Source organism: Camponotus floridanus, unplaced genomic scaffold (genome assembly GCF_003227725.1).
Source record: "Camponotus floridanus strain SB8 unplaced genomic scaffold, Cflo_v7.5 scaffold41, whole genome shotgun sequence".
In the NCBI taxonomy this organism is placed as follows: domain Eukaryota; kingdom Metazoa; phylum Arthropoda; class Insecta; order Hymenoptera; family Formicidae; genus Camponotus; species Camponotus floridanus.
In genome coordinates, this window is record NW_020229559.1 from 957,224 (window position 1) to 975,660 (window position 18,437).

At 31.6% G+C, this 18,437-nt stretch overlaps 1 protein-coding gene across 4 annotated transcripts in view; it reads right to left on the reverse strand.

Annotated features, from left to right (window-relative positions):
* LOC105258839 (basement membrane-specific heparan sulfate proteoglycan core protein) overlaps positions 1-18,437 on the reverse strand; it is a 193,992-nt gene that overhangs the window by 58,795 nt on the left and 116,760 nt on the right. The gene's annotated exons all lie outside the window — the stretch shown is intronic.

An 18,437-nucleotide genomic window follows, 5' to 3' on the forward strand; every position in this document is an offset into this window, starting at 1 on the left:
TATATGTCCTCACGTACCACATAACACATCTCGCGTATGTGCAACGCGTGTCCGCGCGAACTCGCTCGACTCAAACTCGAGTCACGTACCGGTGATAAATGCAATAACATATAAACTGTGGCGAGAATTAGAGCCTCATGACGATTTATCGAGGGTTTTTGCTTTCTCCGTTCCCCACCCCTTCTCTCTTTCTCCCCTTTTCTTTCTTTCTCTATTCATCTATTTATCCATCCACATCTCTTTCTCCCTCAAGAGACTACTGAAGTGCCGTGGCCAGTGGCGGGTTAGTAAAACCCGCCGTCTACAAGCCGTATCGTGAAAGTTTCGCGAATCACCGGCAATCCACGTCGATTTATGCGAGTCGTAAATAAAAAAAAGAAGAAACGGAAAAGGAAGAAAGAGAAAGCAAGAGAATCGAAGGGGGTAAAAGAAGGCGGAAAACCGCCTTGAGCTCTGACAAATTGGTTCCTGGAAATTTCAAGTCCCCTCTCTAGACTTTAGCCACTCGAAGCGTTGCGGCTACTGGGGTGCGGGAAATTGAGTCGTGCTACCAATCGGAACTCGAGACTTTTGCCGAAGACGAAAGAAGAATGTGCATTCGACATGTGCGCACGTTGAATAATTTCGCGAGCGTCGAGTGCGGATTCCTTGTCGCCTCTCGCCGAAAGCCACGAAAGATTGACGTGTTCTTTTACACAGATAGACAGAGAGAAACAGAAAGAGAGAAAGAAAGAAAGAAAGGACGAGAGAGAGAAAGAGAGAGAGAGAGAGAGAGAGAGAGAGAGAGAGAGAGAGAGAGAGAGAGAGAGAGAGAAGGGGGAGGTAGAAAGTAGATATCAGTTCTAATTAAAATTATACTTATAAATATAAAATAATTGTAAACTTACATTCGAATTATCTCACGTAAATTTAATTCAATATTATTATACTTTTTACTTTATTTTATTTTAATTATTTTATTTATTTTATACTTATAAATTTATTAAAATATGCCATGACATAATAATATTAATAGCTATTAATAATATAGAAAATTAAATTAATGATAAATTTTAACGATAGAGTCTTTCTTGTTAAATATTTCATTATTATAAACACATATATAAAGATCTCAAAGTTAATTATAAATAAAAATTAAGCGAAAAATTAAAATGCATGACAACTTTTGCGCATTAAGCATTATTAATTATTAATTACATACCAAAAGATTTTTAGAAGAATAGAGAAAGCATCCCGAAAGTCTACATCTGAAGCGGACAGTGGTAGAAGAATCGGTTAGATCAAGGTTGAAGTGCGGAAAATTAGGTGTCAACTTGGAAGGAAAAAAAACAACAGATGGTACTCATTGTTCCTACGCATTCATCTTTCACTATCTAAATACTAATATTTTTTCACGACTTGACAGATTCGATCAGTGTCCCTTCGCGATTCTCTTATATTCGCTTTTTTTGGCCTTTGGTCAATCTTTTTTTGTGCTTTATACATGCATACGCATTTCACGCATATAAGTCAACACAATTTATTCATTCAGTCAACATGCCTCACTGCATCTAACGCGAAACTTCTTTTATAACAAAATGATGCATTTGAAAATTCTATAATTTTCTGTTTTAATTAATTCATATATTTTTTGATTAATAAAAAATGCTAGGTTTTCTCATATTTAAATAATAAATTGAGTTTAAGTTTTGTCACAATATAAGAGTTTCTTTCTTTCTTTGTCTTACTTCTTATATAATCTAAAAATTGTCTATCTTTCACATATATTTCTTATAAAAATATTTGTTATCCTATAATAATAGTATTTTTGATCGAAAGAGATCACATCAAGATTTAAACGCGCGAGAAGTAATGGACAAGAGTCGCGCGTTTGAAGTGCTTCAACATTAGGGAAAATGAATGATTAACATTGTCCCTATCTAGGAGAAGCCTCGGGCGCAAAATCCTGAGTCCCTACAATATACCGAGATTGCGAAGCGTAATCTCGAGAGGTGTCGATGTAATCGAAAACACCAATTTAACGTGCCCAGGTTATGACACTAGATAAGGATAGATTTACCTGCGTGAATATACAGGAGTGCTGGATGCAGCTTCGATTACACGGCTATAGGCGTTACACGCTCCACACTTTGATCCTTTGTATACGTTGCATATCTCGAGAGACTCTTGTGCAAATTACGCTCAACTACAGAGGACGCCGGCTTTATAAGAATGCTTGACAACTTGATGAAAGCGAACACATCGCGAGAGCTTTTCTGTCAAGAAGATATTCTGCATTCGATAACTTTGTACGCATGCAAGAATAATCACGATAATTCAACGAATCAGTGAGTCTATCACGTATCTCAAACATTTTTCGTTATCAAAAATTAATGTTATTACAAATATTCCTTTATATCTCTTTAAAATAAATTAGAATAACGTACACAATAGTAGTGATAATTATTATGAAAATGATAATTAATATTTAAGAAATACTGAGTCCTTTATCTATTCACATTTATAACTGATCTTCATTTTTACAGTTATTATTCAACCCCACAGTGGCTATAGATACTGCATTAATTCTTTATGCATAAATTTTCTTTGTGTAAAACAATTATTATTAATTTTATGTGTTTTTAATAACTATGCACAAAATATGGTAATTATTTTTTCACTTTTTCTTTGAAATTTTTCGTATGAAAATTTATGATATCAGCTTTTAAAGAAAAAGTAAAAAAAAATTATGCGTTAATTTTGTCCAGGAGTATATTGATTGGCTGTTGAAATTAATAAATGATTGCGAGCGAGGTTTATTCAAAGTAGCTGAACAAACATTAAATTTAGAACGCCAATTAAAATGTGGTTTATATATCACGATCTACAATGTAGATTCACAGGCGGCTGAAGATGAATCGCATCATCCGCCATTCGAATGATTATGCAAACATCATGGAGCGTTCACACTTTAAACGCGTGGGCGTCAATATATGCGCTCCGTCCAAAAGATACGAGCTTATTCACGTGTAGACGTACCTATGTAATTCACGTTACATTGCGCGTATAATGTAACTCGTGCCATATACACGCCGGCGCCGTCCCCGTGTTAAACCGCAGCTGTCGATGACAACTCTCTCGTTGTTAGTCACGAAATTACGTTCCGGCGTCGCGTTCGAGGTATTCCGGAAGGTGCAAGAACGTCAGAGAAGACGCCGCGTCTCGAGTAAATTATACGAAGCGGTCGTGGCCCTCGATTATTAACTGTTATTACATCGTGATCATACGTCGGAATCGAAGTTTCCAAGATACTCTCCCGCTTCGACATTGTTCTGCAATTTCTATCGGTTTTTGTTTGGATACTCCCCTGCCTAAACTATCTACAATATTAATCCTCGTAATCTTCCATGCGCAGTTATGAACCACAAGTGTTATGAAAGTCTAAAGCGAGATTATTTAGTTATTTAGATAAATCGAGCTGCCAAGGATCTTGCATGAGCTTATCGTGGATTGCACGAAAGTTAATAAAGCTGAATTTTAATTAGGATTATACAAGTGTCAAATAAATAATATAATGTTTATCGAAGTAATATTAATTAAAGCGCTTTATCTCAGAGGCTCATGGTAGTATGGATATAGAAAACTCGAGGTATCTAAACTATTTAGCCTGAAGATAGCTTAGTTAGGTCATTCGAGAGTCTTCTGAAAATATAAATAAGAAAATATATAAAAACACATGTCGCGCAGGCAGTAATAATATAATATTTTAAATACTATAAATATTATAATATTTTATCTACTTAGTATTTGGTATGCTTAAGATTCATTAAATTTATGCATGTTCAACAAGAATTATTATTCTGACATTTTTTCCTGTAAACTTACTATATTTATTAGTTAGATGTTTCACTTAGTCTGTTATCTTTCCATAACGAGAGGATAAATAATAAAGAGAGAGCTAAATAAGTCGTAAACGTAAATGAGAAGCTAAGTTTCTAGGTTCTGTGTGCATAAGATAAACATGGAATTAAAGTCCAAAACTCATTGGAAGGATATAATATTCGTATGAATAGATAAATCTTGAAAGTTATGAATTCACGTGGGAGGCAATTATCGCAAATGCTACGAATATGCGGTCTCGGTAGCGCATTATCGCTTATCCGATGAAGGAGTCGACGACGGTGGTAAGTGAGTTAAACATCACACGCATTGCGTCGTGCATCCACGCTTCGACGCGTCATGCCACCCCTCATTAGCCGGTCGCGCTTACAGAGACGCTGCTCTCCTATCTGAAGCTAGAAACTCCTAGCTCGGTATTGAGCGGATTAAAATATAAACTCGTGAATAAATTGTAATTCGCCCCCGCGTTAAATTACTCGTATAAATTTACAACGAGAAAGTTTGAAGGGAGAGAGGCGCGCATCGTAGGGTCGGAGTTTCCATTTAATTAACGTTAACCGAACTACGAACTTAACGATTCCGCCTTATTCGTTAAAGCTGCAAGATTTTAGGGTCGCGTGTGCTCGAGAAAAATAAAATAAAAATCACCCCTTTCGTTTGTATCTTTCAGGTAAATTTTTGTTATGCAAGCTCGCCCCTTTCAAACATCAGAAACATCAGAATTTTCGCTTCCTGAAAATTTAGTTCTCGGGGTGACTTCAATTACACCAGCGTTACTGCTAATGCGCCCCGGTCCTTCATAAGGTAAGCGGCAATGCGTGGCTAGAACACATAGATATATGCGCATACACAAACCGGAGAAGGATGAGCGAGAGGAGAGGACCCTGGAGAGAGAGACCGGATCTCCGAGGCCCGGTGGCACCGAGCCCTCGGTCGCAGGCAAACGTGTCAAGTTGCCTTAGGCAAAGCTAACATTGGGGGTAGTTCTAGATGGGCGTATATATGTATATATATATATATATATATATGTATATATATATATATATATATATATATATATATATGCGCTGAGACATGTCAGGACACTAGAGAGACAATTCTAGTTAGTGCCCGGTTTCAACTCGGCCTTCTCTCACCTCCCCTCCTTTCTACTTCTCTTTCCTCGTTCCGACCTCTGTCTTCGTCGTCGTCGTCGCCTGGAGAAGGCAGCTTTTGTATTCGTGCTTTGCCTCGTTGAGAGTTATATTTCTTGTAACTAAGAAATCGGATCTCTCTTTGTCTTTTAGACATATACTCTTACTTTGCTGGTTAATAACTTGATCTATGCAATTATTACAATCCAGCTGCTTAAGAATTTAGACTAAAGAGTTCGATTTGATGACTTGAAGATTTGAGAATTTGGATATTTATCCAAGAATTTTCAGAAACATATAAACGTATAAGTTTCTGAAAAAATTTAAGAAAAATTCAAATACAAAAGATTTAACAATACTATTAGAACGATTTATATAATTGTTGAATTAATAAAGCAAGCTGGTAATATATTAAATGATAATAGAGACAAGAGGAAAGAGAGGAATGAGGGGAAACAATAATGGAGCATAATAATTTATTACTGGTTGAGGGTGGCTATATGCAGTGCGAAGTAGCGTACAAATTTCTAGGGGAGTCAGGTTGCCATTATGGTGGCTGCTGAGCCTCATGATACTAAGCAGATTGCACGTATAATAGGGTAGTCTCTTCCTGCGACTAGCTTATGTCAACAGCTTTACGCTTTACACTCACGGCGGATGCGACTGGAAGGTATCTCATAGCCGATTATCAAGTAAACTATTTATTGTCATTAATCTATAATATTATAAGAAATATGCGCCTTCCTCTTGTCCCATAATCGAAATTATTTCGATTAATAAGCATTTCTAAGACAAGATTTTTAGCTAATTAAGCTTTGCACTCGAATTAGTTGTAAAATAATATTGATAAATATTGTACTAATTTATTTCAAAATGTTCATGTGGTTTGTCAAATGTGCTTTTCAAATGATTACGATCATAACTTAATTTTTAATAATAAAAATAATATTTAATAATAAAAATTTTTTGTGTGTTTCAAAAATAATGCAATAAAATTCAATATAATTTTACAATATACAATACAATATATACGTATAATAATATGTTGTAACAATAGTCATTGTAGAGACTGCATATTTTCAAGATATTTAGAGGTTTGAATTTTATTTTAATAATTCTATATGAATAATTCTATATGATATCATTTGTCAGATATCAAATTTATATCAAATCTTTTTGAAGCGTGGAAAAGGTTGTAATATATTTGTTTTTTTAAATTTTATTAAAATAATGTTCTTTAAATAAATAGAAATATTAAATTTTACATGCTATTCATCGAAATTATATAACTTGAAATGTAATATAGGAAACAGCGTTTAAATTTATATTATAAATTATTAAATATATATTATAATTTTTATACGATATATATAACCTTTATGTCAAATTATACACACACACACACACACACACACACACACACACACACACACACACACACACACACACACACACACACACACACACACATATATATATATATATAAACGTAGCGTGCGATGATTTTGTTGTATGACACGATTCGATAATAAGCGCTTATCTATAATTAAAAAAAAGCGAGAAAGTTGACAAGTTGTTCCGTATGTCATATTATTATGCTTCGAGACATGATGACGTTAAGTAACAAGAAAAAACGCATTTTCTATAAACTACTGATAGCAAACAGTTTATATTATTAATTTCATGATTAAAGTAAGTAAATATCATAAACGTACCAAAGCGCTAAAAGCTATTTATCAAATTAAATATCCAATTTATTCATTCGAAATAAGGGAGAGAAAGAGAGAGAAAGAGAAAAATTGAGAATTATAAATCGTGTTCCGTTGCAATATATTTACAAGCAATAATTATTTCCTTAACGATTTGTACATATTTTGTACGATTTGTACATATTTTGTATATTTGTACATATTATTTGTATATATTTCTCGCATCTGAATATAATCTTGCATCGCGAGTAACAGTCAATCGAGAGACTGATAATTAATTCCTGATTCAACATTTCAAGCATTCGGCATTTATATTTTATAAATTTATACACAGAATGTGTATAATAAATAATACGCTGTAATTTATTCTATAATTAAAAAAGAGCGAATTTGTTAACGAGTTCTTAATATTTGCTTTTTTAAAACATATGTATTGTATTTCTTTTCATCGACGAAAAAGAGTAATACGATAAAGATGTAATATCTCAATTATAAAATATAATATAAAAAATATATTACAAAATATATTACAAATTTTATATATATATATATATATATATATATATATATATATATTACGATTGAGTGTGCGCGCGCGCGTGTGTGTGTGTGTGGCAAGAGAGAAAGAGAGAATGTGTGTGTATATGGGAATGATTTTCGTTTAGTGAATAGCACATGTTAGATGACCAGTGTGTCATAAAAAAGACAGGATGCAGTATACCTTTGAGATGTAAGATCGAATGTTTTTCGGGAGAAGAATGCATGAGCAATGTGCGATCAGAGCGTGTGTCGAGCGTATGAATAGCTAAGTGTGAATTTACTATATGTATATTCTTTTATTAAATATAACCGTTGATCAACATCTACAATTTATCTCGTTTTTCACACACACACACACACACACACACACACACACACACACACACACACACACACACACACACACACACACACACACACACACACATTATTTTTTTAAATTTATATACAAACTTATTTTAGTATAATAGTTTACTTTTATTAGTGCACTTATTATTGTATGCATCAAATATAAAATTCAATGTCTAATAATTTTTTGAAATATTAGTTATCTTGAGCACTGCTCTAATTTTTATTTATATGTTATAGATCAACGTAGATGATTCTGATAACCTAAAAAAAGAGGAGATCTAAGAGAGTTAGCAGGTACTTGCAGAGTAATTCTAGAGTAAATATTATTTGTACATTAATTATTGTAAATCTTTCTCTTGCATACGCGCATTAATTTAGTTCGTTTATTTGAATAATATAAATAAGAGAAAATTATATAGAAAAAAATATTTATAAATACTTTTTTACTACTTCTATAAATTTCTATTTAAAAAATAATTTTTTTTTCAGAATTTATATGTAGTAATATAAAATTTATAGAAATTTATAGAATATATAAAATTATGCTATTATATTTCTATTTATTATTGTATGGATCATAATATAAAATAAAGTAAAATATTAAATACGTATAATAATAATTTTTTAAAATATTAATTATTTTGAGCACTACTACAATTTGAATCTTTTACTTGTATGTTACAGATCGTTCAATGCCGTCAATTCTGCTGTTATGCATCGATCGTGGAGTGACACATTTTTCTTTTATTTTGAGTAACAAATTCATAAATATTGTTAACGTAAATTGCAGATTACAAATAAATCCATTACCTCTTAAAATGAATTAATTAAAATAGAGTAGACGAAATATTTCTTTAACATTAATTCTAAAAAAAGAACATTTTATAGTACATAGTTGATTTCATTTGATAATAAATGCATTTATGATTATTTAATATGTATTGTGCAAATTATAATTACTGTCTAATTATATCTTTTTTTTATATATAATGCACTGATTTTATCTTAATTTTTTCTAATTCATCCACTTATATTGATTAATAACTCGATTTACGTTGATTATAAAGCAAAGTTATATTAAACTAATATGATCCTATAAATGTTTCGTGGATATTTTATGTCGAAGAGAAATTTTTTCTTATTTATAGATGATATCAGAGTTAATTAATTTACATTACATTAGTTATGTTAAATTACTTGAATTTTTGAAATATATAGTCTCATATCAAAAATATATAATTTTAATACGAATAAAACGATGTTAATAATGATATTAATATTTGAAAATTTCAAGTGATCGAAATAAAATTGCAATATTGTTGCATAATTGTGCAAAAAATTATTTCTTCTGAATCTCACTGAATCAGTTATAAGTATCTCACGTAATTTTTGAGGTGATATTATACATATGTATATTTCTGTGCTACAAACTACAAACAACAAAATATTGATTTTATAGCTATATAAATACGACTAAATAAATATATTGATTCTCATTAGTTAGTAAAATTCGTGCATTGTTTTTTCGTGCAATGTTTATAATTTTATATTTATATTATATATTGTATATGTTAACTATGATATTAAATATAATCGAAGCTTTTATGATTAGAACTAAATTAGAACTTAATTTTTAATACAACTTTTTATATTTATATTTTATATTTTATATTTAATATAATTTCAATCAAAAACTACATTAAGAAAATTTTTCAGATCATATTTAAAAATATATGAAAAATAGCATATACTTTTTATGATTTACAGTGTGCATCTTTAAGAAATTATTTTAGCTTCTTAAAATTATTTTAAGAGCATATAATGAGCATTAGTAAAATCTTTGCGTTTATCTGCCGGCGATAATAAGCGATTGACATTAGAAGGGAAGTTTCTTTCCTTTTTCAATTTTTAAGCAATTAAGCCAAAATATAACCAGAAAAGCAAAATATCCAAAATTAAGTAAGTCGAATAGATGTAAGCTACGCAAAATGCCACATTTCATCTGATACGGTTGTAGTGATTTTTCTACATATATGACATGTGTTTTCTTCTTAAATATTTTGTAATTAAATAAAAGTTTTTTTCAACTCAAACAGCAAAACAATCGAAATAGTTCCTGTAGAATTGTTGCATAAATGTCGGCTCGCAATTCTACGTGAAAGCAATTGCATTTTACCTTGCATCCGCGGCAGACATCCAAGCGGAATATCCGCGCTCGCACTTGCTTCCTGCATTTTGTCACGTATATCTTCATCATGCTCGCTTCACAGCGCAGTTTCCTTTCAGCGCGAGCTGCCGACCCACTTTGGGATCTCGTGGCGATCAATTCAAAAATATTTTTCGCGGTAATAATTCCCGCGACTGCGAAAAACTGATTCCGAAACGCCGTCGCGCACTTCCGGTCGAATGCGCGGCATGGTCAGGGAATATCTCGGAAAAAGATTTTTCCGATGTAACCGAGCGTTCTCTCGTGTTGCATCGGCCACTGCACAGTTCTACGTGCGCTTTGAAATCGTACTAACGCTGTTTACGACACAATTCACATACATATAAGTTGATCAACAAATGTAAAAATAACTGATGTTGTAAAAATAACTGATATTTGCTTTTCAAATAATATTATCAACAAACAATAAGGCATCCAGCCACTAAGGCTTCCAGGCATAAAGTTTTAGAATTTCAGCATAAAGAATTTGTAATATTCAATTAATTTGATTAATTTATATTAGTATTAATCTGACAAAAATCTAGTGAATTTATTTTGAAAAAATTTATAATTTTTAATAATAATATTCGTATTTTAAATACGTATTAAAAAAATTCTTCATATACCCGATGATAATAATTTGATTTGTAGATAGGATTTAAACATTTTGGGTTATATGTTTGTGATATGTGCGTATAAATGGTATTTACATTATTATATTATAATAACAAACAATATAGATATCAAATTTAATCAATACAAAAAATAGATTAGCGAATTTGGTTATTTGTTTTAACTTTAATATTATAAATCGATTTTATTGCGCGTACCTGAAGCGATGTTATAAAATAACAAAACGCTCGAGAATATATTTTGTTGGAAACAAATTTTAAACACTACATATCTATATAAAACCCAATGTATAGAATAATTCCATAATTTTTATTGCGTGATTAAAAAAATCACTACTTCACCGAATAATCAAACAGTTGTAAAAGCGATGTAACAATTATTGTACATTGGATTGGGGCATAAAATTTATGAAAAATTTGGATCCCATGTAATGAATCATATAAACACTAGAGCATGATGTTTATCGCACAGCGTAAAATTATACAATAGAGAATCAGGTTTATTGTCCATCATAATTCTCACAATAGACAACTAAGTTATTATCGACTGATTTCTGAACAATGCAATAGGAATCTGAAGACGTGTATGTTGTATGTGTATGTGTATTGCACGGATAGTGCATCGTAATCTCGCGTGGTCATAGTTATGCGTAACTGCACTCGCGCAAGTTTCGACGGATTCACGTGGAACGGCAGGAAATCGAATAATTCAATTCTCATCGGTTTAATGTCCGCTCTTTCCATCGAAGGGGCCGCAATATTAAGCGGATTATCGAAAACGTAGGAACCGACGATAGTCGGAGAATTGTCGGGCATCGTTCCGATATTGCGTCTAATTGACATCTAATGGATCTCCGTGGGAGATCCGTTTCTACTCTCCGTCTCCGTGAATTTAATTTCATCTCCACGTCGCCTTCGTAATGGATATAAGTCAGGTATACCGGAGAACCGGTACCGACGAAAATCAATGAATGACGTTTACGTCGTATATCTCCCTTCACTTTAACGCGTGTGTCCCGAAGTAGAAAGTGAAAATTTGACATCTCTACTCTCTAAAAGTGAATCAGTGAAAATATCACTAATTTAAACAGTAAAATAAGATTTCACTGAGAATCAGTGAGTGTTTTACTGATACGCAGTGGAAACGCTTATTTTTTTGTTATTTCATCTTATATCTCACTGATTATGGTCAGTTAAAGTAAAATTCACTGTAAAACCAGTAAATTTCACTGTAAAACCAGTAATCGCAAGTTCGTTCGTTTACCGCTACGATCGTTATCTTGTATTTAGTTTTAGTCATAAAAAATTATATAAAGTTTGCAAAGAGTGATAGATAAAATTAGAAATATTACTTTGATTTAATTTCTGATACAATCTCAATAGAGATGCTTCAGATATTAAATCGATCTTATAATAATTCGGACAAATAAATGTCTGGCGACTTAATGAAAATTATTCGTTCGTTATCTATTTAAAATAACAAGTTCAATATGCATGTAATATAAATAAAAAATAAAATTTTTAATGTAATGAATATTTAGTAAATATAAATAAAATTTTTAATTTTATATGAAATAGATAGAGAGATAAATTGTAGTTTAATATTACTGACATAACGAAAGAAATATTACTGATATTGAGAAATATTACTGAGACATTACTGATTGAAACAGTCAAAATTATTAACTGATTCTTTCAATAAAATATCACTGATTTACAGTGCTGTACTTATAACTGCTGTAACCAGTGACTATTTACTGTTTTTCAATGATAATACACTGATTCACTTTTAGAGAGTAAATTTGGGATCTCTAATTTTCTGCGAAATTCTAATAAAAGAATATATGCGACAGTTATTTTACATTATAATAATTTAAATTCAATATTTTTAATAACAATATCGTGATCGGTCATATGTAAATCATGGTGCGCGTCGCACTTCATACTTGGTCTTCAAGTTTTATTCAAGGAAGAGCGCGTATATAAGTCTCGCGTTGCATTACCTCCTTCGCTTTCCCCCATGGGATTTAACTTTAAAAGCCAGCCCGGCAATCAAGATACAGAGCTTACGCGCTTGAGCCCAAAGTTACACACGTTTTACGTACCAATATCCATTTTCTTGAAATCTCTTGGATGGCGCTATAACTGTGCCGCGACTTACGCGGCTCAGCCGCGAAGAAATACTCGAGGAAAATCGGGCAGCTTCTATCCGTCCGCCACATCCGCCGCGTTATTCGTCGTGAATTAATTTGGAATTAACACAGATCGCAGACGCCAACCGGCAAGCGCTTAATTATCGGCAAAATAGAGCGTGCCGTAGGGACCCACCCGTCACACCTCGTCCGTTCTAAGAACTTCGTGAATAATTAAGCGTGCCTGCCGGCGCGCCTGTACAAAATGGAATTACTAATTTGTCGATGCAATTTTATCGTTAATTGGCCAATTAACGATAAAACGCTATGGGCAAAGCGTAGATGCTGTGGGAATTGTCGCGTTCCTAATATTATTTTAAAGCTAGTTTACATTGTGTTCCTTCCAAGGAGGAGACAAAGAGATCGTTGCTTCTTTGTGCTATTTTCCATTTTAAAATTTTGTTTCTTTAAGCATACAATTAATATGTCATTCCCTAATACGAATAATAATTCTCTTGGATCATTATTGCAAGAACATAAATCAGCGCATATTTAAAAATAGAGTAAAACAGATGATGCGCCTCGACAGCATGCCCCACTCATTATTCAGACATAATGAGCTTATTATATTAAAATCCATAAATTATTGAGATGAAAATCGATAGTACACAATCAATCACAATCAGGAAATTGCACAGAATTGTTTTGAATGCAAGTTTATATTTTTAAAAATTTAATAATTTTTAGTAAAATTTGTCGGTAAGTATGTTTAATCATGTTTTATTCCATAAAAGTCATTATGTTTAAATATATTTTTACTGTATTTCTAAAGATATAATCTATAAAATAATTATACAGAAACAGCCTTTTAAGTTTTTTTACTTGATATGCATATTTTCCTTTGTAAAAATGCAAAAATGCTCTTAGGGATAATACATTTTAACTCTATTAAAACATTTTTTTATCATTTTATCTATTTTTATCTATCATTTTTCTGATAGATAAAAATGGAAAAATGTAAAGGAAAAGCTATAAAGACAAAATGAAACAGAAAGGCGTCGCTAGAAATAATGAGGTTAAGGCATTAAAATTGGGTCAATGTTTTTTTCTGGAAGAAATAGAAAAAGATATAATTCTTATAAATATTTAATCAATATTTTTATTGAATTAAAATTTGAAAATTGAATCTTTATATTTCGTTGTGTGTGAATTTTATAATTTAAAAAAGAAATATTTTTATTCATTATCATAGTTATCTGAGGCATTTTTCACCAACATCCCCGAGGGAAAACGTTCTTTTCAACATTTTCAAAAAGTTGATTATAATTAGAATACTTCAATTAAGCAAAAATACAGGCAGTAATTATAATATATTTTTACAATAGTAATATATTAGTATATCTTTATAAATTTCAATAAAATCTGTTAATTATAAATATCTTTTATATTGTTTGTAACAAATATGCATATTATATTGGTTTATCCTACATCATCATCGATCTTGAATGCAATATAATTAATTCCCAATATAAATAATAATGTATAATTAAATCATTCTCATCATTTTTTAATCATTTCACATAATTCAATCAAGAGAAGTAAAATACTGGTCGGAAATAAAATTCCTGAATAGACAGTGCTATAAAATGGCGGCGAAACTAATTTATAGTTTAATTGCAATGCGTTTAGGAGAAATTGCTTTTTTTCCGAGAGTAACAATTGCACAATAATCCACACGGACTACGACAGAAAGCCGTGAAAAGACCGAACCGGTGCATACGTACGGTTGTCGGTTACATTGATTTTCGGGTTGCCCTCACCCGCGCAACCGTCGTCGCCGCCACCGCCGCCGCCACTCACGTTCTCGCGAGGCGGGAGTTCGCACACCTATCCTAGAATTGTCACAGATTTCTGAATAGAGGTAGACGTGTAATTTGCGAGCGCAAAACGCACCTGCCTATCGAAACGTGGAACGCGGGCGTACTAAATCACCTCTATTCCAGTGCATAACGCGAGGGCGAGGGAGGAGGTGAGTGCTTTACGAGTTAAAAAGGGCCGGATTGCGTGTTGTGGGTACCGCGTAGCAGGTGGTTGCGCGATACTTTTTTTTTATGACGGCGAAGAAGAACGAGACCGGCATAACGTAATTGGGTCCGCGGCCAAGTGAATGTACCTCTGATTTTTAGCGAGCGACGTGGTCGCGTTTAATAAGCCCAGGGACTACCGATATAAGAAGGTAGTAGTACTTGTATAAGTTAGATTATATTTCTATGAGAGTTGCATGGAAATCTCTACACAATGTGTTACGATATAATAAAAAAGTAATTAGTTTTCAGTAAAATTAAACTTATCACGTATTTTGTTGCGCTTTCTAATTTTGGAAAGTATAACTTGCACATGAATATTATATTTTATATGCTATATAATAGATATTTTTTTTGTTTATATACAGATATGCACAGATTATACACAGATAGGCACAGTTATGCACAGATAATTAAAAATCCTAATATATTTTAAAATAATTTTTGTCTTTTACAAGAAATATATATTTAATTTTTTAATTAAAAATTTAATTCAAATATGATATTATTTGTTGATTTACATAAATATACAAGTTATTAATAAAAGAAATTTAGTGACTTGCACGAGTTTGTGAAAGTAGTATAAAAGTGTAAACGCAATGTCGCATAATCAAATAAAATTTAGACGACTTCAAACGCGACTTTTTTTCTCAAATCAGTTTACACAGTAAAAAATTGTGCTTCCTTATATTAAAATTTTCTTGTGTTACTACGATTTGATTAGTACTTTAACATACAACAAATTATATTAAAATTAACATACAACTTATATGTTATTATTTTTAAAACGTTTTCATGTGTTACATTTATGTTAACTTTATAACTTAACACTTTGCATATGTCTCTTATTATAGAAATGGAATATTATTTTGGATATTTTGAACATAATCATTTTACATAATCAACATGTCTCCAAGTCAGTTTAATATTCTAAGAAAAATTAAAGTAAATCTTGAAATAATCTTGAACTTTGACATACAAAATAATCAAATTTATTAAAATCAAATGTTTCTATTACAAATAATTTAAGTTAAAATAATTACTATTATATGTTAGTGTCCTACAACAATTCTTATGAGTTATTGTAACTATTTTTTCATGTAATTTTTAATTAATTTGTATGATATTTTTACATTACACTAAAATTTTTACATTACATCACAATAACAAAAATAAATGTTAAGTATTGTATCAATTATTTAACATTTTTAGTTTGTCAATAACATACGACGAATGCATTATTTTAACTTAAAATTTAGAGTGGACTTTCTGGGACATGTGAAAAATTAACATTTTAGTTTTTACTGTGTACGTTTACGAACTTATAAGCGTTTGGTGATGCAAGGATTTTGCAGCGAGAGACATGCTGTTAATCTGCAAGACACTCACTGCTCGACTTAGATACTCGCTGCGACGAGGAAATAATTACTACGTATGAGGGAATCTGTTATATAGCCAGTAAACTGTTACTGTACATAAGAGTTAAGCTGTTATATAGCTATTGTATTGCGTCACAGCTATGTAAGTCAAGAGGGTGCATATTAACAATGTTATATGATGCGTAGCTGCACAGGGCGGTAATTGGCGGATATTAATATAATGTGTATGTTTTATTGCGCAAACCGTTTAAAACAATTTATACGTGTAATATGAAGAAACAGAGGAGAAAATGGAGGTAATGAATATCTTTTAAAAAAAAAACATTGTAATAATAATCTCTCGTAATATTCTCTTTTAAATGAAATCAGAGTATATTATTAATAAGCAGTGATTTGGTTTCAGTTATAAATATAACATTGTAAATAATGAAATTTCACTAGAAAAAGTCAGTTAATGATAGTGGATGTTTCAATTAATAATATTTTATAATGCATATAATATTATGAGATAAATAACAATGTATTTTGTTGAAAACTAGAATTTAATCAAGAGTTTGATTTATTTTTTTGTGGATTTTTTATTATATCTTAAAAATAAAAAAATATAAAAAAATAAAATATAAAAAATATATAAAAATATAAAATATGTGTATATAATTTTGAATTCGAATAATAGTTATACAAAATATTAATACCATAATCAGTGAAATATAAATAAAGGAGTAAAGTGTGAGAACATTCATTAAAAATCAATGAAATCTGCTTTAATCAAAGACATTCATTGATTCAGCTTAAGAGAGTTAATATGAGCATTGATGGGGGTAACATAATGTTATCAATAATAACACAAACATACACACATTATGAATTATCCAATATCTATTCAAATATATTGATATTATATTAATAATTATATTCGATCTTTAAAGTGTGCTTTCATGAGATAACTAAAATCACAAGCCTACATATTAATTAACCTAAACACACACACACACATATATACAACTCGATTTTGACTTGCAAAAGATAAATTTGTTTATGCATATGATTAATTTATCTGTTAAAGCATGAAACACAGTAATCAATTTAGCGTCTATTAAATGTTACAAAAGCACTATGCACTTCTGCATAATACTCTTGAGATCATCCGTCATCGAGCACGTACGAACCGGAAGTTACGGTGATCTTTTATCTGGCCGACTAAATTGTTCGCAGAATAAACGGGCGAACGTCAGCAGGTTTATGAACCGAATGAATAATAATGGCTGTAATAACCCAAACACGTGCTGGTGCATTTCCGAACGGACATAAAAGCCGCTGGAAAACTCAGTACTAGAGATTGAGCGCTAACAATAAGGGAGAAAATGGACACATAGATACGATCGGCGAAACGACGCTATCATCTGCTGTTGCTACGTGCAGCTGTACGAGTTCGAGTATTTTATACGTTGTGTGTGTTGTCTACAAAATTTCTATCAATATCACTAGGATATTTTAGAAACGAATTGCACGTAAAAATGATTAAAATTAAATTTATGCAAATAATTAGAAGATTAAATTATTTTTCAATTTATCCGGTCTCCAAGTAATCTCTGTGTAACACAAGAATATTAGATTCTTAACATTATTCATGCTTTACATCGATTTTTACTATTTTAGAATGATACTCTTGCTTGCATCTTCTATAAAGTTTATATAAAATAATTATTAGAGATAATATGATTAATGCATAAAAAAGCAGATAATAATGCTTATAGTTTAAGATAAAAATATAAAGCAATCATTATATAAACTATTTAGTTGAAATAACGACGTATGTTCGCTAGCGACCTGTTCATGTTCGAAGATTAAACTCTCAGGTGCCGTGCGAAGGCACGTTTCCGCATAATTTCGACAAAGTAGGTAGGGATAGGGACTTTATATGGGCACCCTCTAGACGCAGGTATATGTCGTATAAATTGTACGGCTGTGCATGAACGTGTACACGCTTGCCCGGCGGGGCTGAAGTGCGTTATTCTGGGTGAATTGGAGCACCCTGCCGGAGGACGAAATTCGTTCCTTGTATCTTTGCAGGCTGATGAATGTGTCTCGTTAGTCGTCACTTACCTCGGTAATATCACCGAAATTCGACTATTGCCTCGTTACACCGACACGTAATTCCGTGCGACGTCCGATGAAAAGCTGCTTTGCATCCCCTGTATATTGCTCACAATTGCACTTTCATGCGCATCGTTCGTTGCAATTTTCGCAATCTAAATTGGATAATAGTCGCGGTCGGATGCGATTTAAATGGAACAAGAATTGTTAAGCGTGAATTTAGAAGAGAATTCTAGACAAATGTCATGCAGAAAAAGTTGCAATTTATTAAGTTGTATTATTTTTTATATAATTT